The sequence below is a fragment of the Triticum urartu genome, chromosome 3A, assembly GCF_056163025.1.
Source record: "Triticum urartu cultivar PI428250 chromosome 3A, HENAU_Tu73, whole genome shotgun sequence".
NCBI lineage: Eukaryota > Viridiplantae > Streptophyta > Magnoliopsida > Poales > Poaceae > Triticum > Triticum urartu.
Genome location: NC_141875.1, coordinates 678,869,689 through 678,874,137, shown reverse-complemented (window position 1 = coordinate 678,874,137; position 4,449 = coordinate 678,869,689). Strand labels below are relative to the sequence as shown.

Genomic DNA, 4,449 nt, shown 5'->3' with positions numbered 1-4,449 from the left:
ATGAAGCGCGTAGTGGGGAGCCCGGGGACATGGAGCGGCATGGCGCTGCGGCTGTCGCAGTCCGTCTGCGCCGCCGCGTCCACCTTCTCCATGGTCTCCGGCTTCGGCTACTCCAACTACAGCGCCTTCTTGTACTTCAATGTCACAAAATTTTAAAAATGTTCAACATATGTATTTTTTTATTAAATTTTTTCAAATTTTTTTACAAAATGGTCATGTTTCAAAATACTTTAGATTTTCAAATTGTTTGTGTTTTCAAAAGAAATTCGAAATTATAAAGTACCATTTTTTAGAAAAATCGGAGTTTAAAAATTTGTATGCACTTTCAAAATTTTATTTACAATTGCGAAAAATATTCGCATTTAAAAAAGTCACATCAAATTTCCAGAAAAAAGTTCAAATATGTCGCTGGTCATGTTCTTAAATCTCTGCGCAGTTAGTTAGCCAAGAAAGCTCGCTGATCCTAGTGGTTCTGCTCGTTTGTGTGTTTGCGGGAGGTCCTGGCTCGATTCCTGATGTGGGCCGGCCCAGTTTACTGACCAGGAGGGTTGTATCAAAGAAGAAGTGTCTAGTCATGGGCTCGATTCCTGATGTGACAATTTATTTTTAGGATTTTTCGCTCTTTCACTATACAACCACTAGAAATAGATAGTTGCTGGGCCGGCTCATTTTACTGACCTGGTCCGTTAATGTGTTTAGGGGTTGTATCAAAGAAGAAGTGTCTAGTCATGGGGAACTCGGCCTGGGATGTTGAGGGGCCGGGATTAGTTCCAAGCTCAAACACCATACTTGTTCAAAAATGGAACCGGAATATTGGACATGTTTTCTTTGTGTATGTGCTTTTGTGAGTGTATGTGTAAGGAAGCCATATGTTTTTCATTTAACCTGCAGTTTTTCCTCCCATGATAATATTTTATTAGAATGGTTAAAAGATAGGTTTTATGTGTCAACAAGTGTGCTGGTGCGCCCCAATGATTTATATTTGTCACATCAAGTTCATGTCATTGAGACTATGAACTCAAGTATGATTTGTTGACATCATCTAACGAGTGTAATCTTGTCTCCCTTTATTTCAGCTACATGAATCTAGCGTTGATCCTGCAGCTTATGTGGAGTTTGGGCCTTGCTTATAAGGATATCTTTGCTCTAAGGAATAAAAAGGACCTTCACACCCGGGATAATCTATTGATCATTGTTATGGTTGACTGGGTAAGTCGTTCAATTTGTCTCTTCAATTGTCCCTGAGCTACGTATGAATTAACTGAAGGCATGCACTGAGGCAATTGAAGCCAAATTTTTTTATCAGTAGTTCTTACGAAAAAAAGAAATTCAGGTTAAGTGCAACTCATGCTTTTCTATTGGCCAAGTTCTTGTTCTGCCTCCCTCCATGAGAATAAGGTAGCCTTAAAGACATTTGTTTGCCAAGCGCTCCATTAAACTTTGCCAAATTGTCCATTTGAGCAAGAAATTTTAACAATCAATATGTTTTGCCTGACTTTTTGGTTAACCAACGGTATAGTTTATCGAAGGTTCTTGTTTCCTGTTAGAACTAATGGCTGTCATTTCTCTCAGCGAAAGTTGTTACATCTTACAAGCACAGTCCAAATACCCTCTGAAATCATTTTTTTACTCGAGCAATTCTTGTAATCTTAAGCTAGCAAAGGTCTATCTTTTTATTTTTTATTTTTTTAGAAAAGGAGGATGACTCTCGGCCTCTGCATCTAGGAGATGCATACTGCTATTTTATTGATTATTCTCGGCGACCTAACAAAGTATTACAAACAATATACCTGAATCCACCATCTTGACAACATATGCCGCTACTCCTATCCATATGATGAAGGGATGCTAGCTGGGCCACTACCCAAACAACTCACCTAAGCCTAATATCAAAAGTCAGAAGCCCCAGCCGAGCCACATACCGGGTCTGGGGCACAATCCGGTCAGACGCACTCGTGTGTCGTCGCCGCCATCTTCCACAGGTCCGTCTTCAGATTATATTGAGGCTTCTACCTTGTCTGGCCACTCTGCCATCGACGTCACCATGACGCCAGACAGCTACCTCCTCCTGCGCGAGTCCATCTCCGCGCATTGGACGCCGAGCCTCCACAGCGCCATGCCGCCGATCTCCGCTGCCATCAATGTGTGAGATGAGGTACCGCTCCACCATCCCCCTAGCCATCACTTGCTCCAAAACGATGCCCCCGGGAGGGAAAGCGATAAAACGCCATCATCGTCCGATCCGGAAGACCCAGATCTAGGGTTTCCCCCGGAGCATCCCGAACCTAATGACGCAGACTGCAACGATGATGCCTCGACAAGGAAACGACATCTAAGACGCCGTCATCGTCCGCCATGACCGTAGTCGGCGTGATTTTCATCGGCAGTTGCTCCAGCAGACGTGCGCCACCGACGGCGCTGGTCCCTTCAACCGGAGTAAACTCCAAAACGATGCCCTAAAGAGGGACTACAACGCAAAATCGCTGTCATCACTCGATCCAAAGGAGATCTAGGGTTTCCCCCGGAGATGTCCGCCCTATCAAGGATCAGACAAGGGTAGAATCCCGGAGGATCTGCCCAGCTGCCGACGAGTCGCACCCGCCACCGTGCCGACGGCAGACCAGCGGTCAAGGCCCACGCTTGGGCATAGATCCGGCCGTGCCGCCGCGAACCGATCCGGTCACGCCGTCGCCGTCCCTGGCGTCCGCGACACACCAGATCGCGAGGCCTCCTGCCGCGGGGGGGCGAAGTCGCCGAGGCGCCACCACCACCCGTCGTGGCGTCCGGCCCGCCGCCACGCTCCGGCCCAGGGGTGCCGGCCCGCGCCAGCCCCACGCGAGCGAGAGGGCCCGAGTCCCTGCCGCCGCCGGCGACGACCAGGTTTCGCCTGGCCGCGCCCTTGGGTGGCGGCGAGGGAGGAGGAGGAGGAGTGGGGGAGGGCCGGCCGACGGGGTCTGGAGGGGAGAGGGAAGGGTATTCGAGGGAACCGAGTAAGAAAATCCTTTTAAAATGGGGGAGAATTTCACTTCCCCGGCCTCTGCACCAACTAGGGATGCATACGGTCATTTTAGTATGAGTATCAAGATAAACATGGTCCTCAGAATTTTTTAAATAAGCATCAAGATATTTTTTGATAAGTGGTTCCACCACACACACCAAACTTGATCCTCAATAAATGAGGAAAACCCCTGTGCATCACCTGTCAATTCTAGAATTGAACTCGGATCGTTAGACTGCACAACCGCATGCCTAACCACTGAGCCAAGGCAAAGATCTATCTGAGTGAACACATCAATTATGAATGCATTGCAGGTCGTGGCAATTTTCATGTTCTCAGCAGCCTGTGCTTCCGCGAGCCTGACAATTTTCTTCATGCGGGATGTGAACTTCTGCGCGGCATACTCGCGGCTGGCCTGCCGGCAGTTCACGCTTTCGGTCGTCCTGGCGTTCATCACGTGGTTGCTGCAAGCTGCATATTCTTTCTCCGGGTTCTGGCTACTGGTTTGATTCTTCTAGTGATCTCATGTGCTCATAATCGTCGTGACATCATGCTAATTGTCAGTTAAGAGGGTAAGTCGGTTGAAATCTGCTCGGGACACATGCTAGATTTCAGTTATGGGCACGGATCCTTCAATCCTTCATCCCTTGTTAGATAGATCGCCTGTTTGATAGTAGCTCATCTTTATTCTAGGAGTTGGTTGTGAGCTCCTTGAGGTGGAGCAATTACTTTTTAGATGATGTGGGATCATTAATATATGGAGATAAATCACGGTCGAAAGTACCTGAAAAATGCTCTGGTTATTGTACAAATGGAATTTCATATATCTTCATGTTGCTCGGACCAACTGTTTCCGGTTGCTTTGCATCTAGCTAATTTGGATGTGCTTCACACTGTGAACAAGCCTTTCTTTTGTTGCCAAGCAATGTAGACATGTAGTCTTTCTCATCATAGTTTGGAAGTCGAATGCTAAGGATATCTTGTTCATCTTGAGGCATGAAAAATTGTTTGACCTTGTCCTCCTTCCAAGTATGGGTATCACCAATCGAATATGTGATTTTGTTGGGTTTATGTTAATTTTGAGATTTCCTCTCAGGATCCAATTGTCCCTCCATGTGCGAATACTATGGCCGTTACAAATACATCATACACCCCTTTCTTCAACAACTCCAAACCGTTCATGATGCCTTATGCATTTCGAATAAATGCTGTGTAGCAAATCAACCCCGGGATAACATTTAGCCTTCATAACCCTTGCACATAGACTGTTAGGGAACACTATGAGTTGCCAAGCTTGCCTAGCAAGGAGAGCTTGGTTAAAATTTTGGAGGCCCTAAAGAATTTAGTTGATCTTTCTCAGACCTTTCATGCTATTAGTGTTTGATTGATTATTATATATATGACATATACCTCACTCCCTCTGTTGGAAAAGTCAGTGCCTAGGAGGCGCT

General features: G+C 46.3%; 1 pseudogene; it reads left to right on the top strand.

Moving 5' to 3' along the window:
• On the top strand, nucleotides 1-3,516 carry LOC125545941 (CASP-like protein 5B3; annotated as a pseudogene).
• The last annotated feature ends 933 nt before the right edge of the window (nucleotides 3,517-4,449 follow it).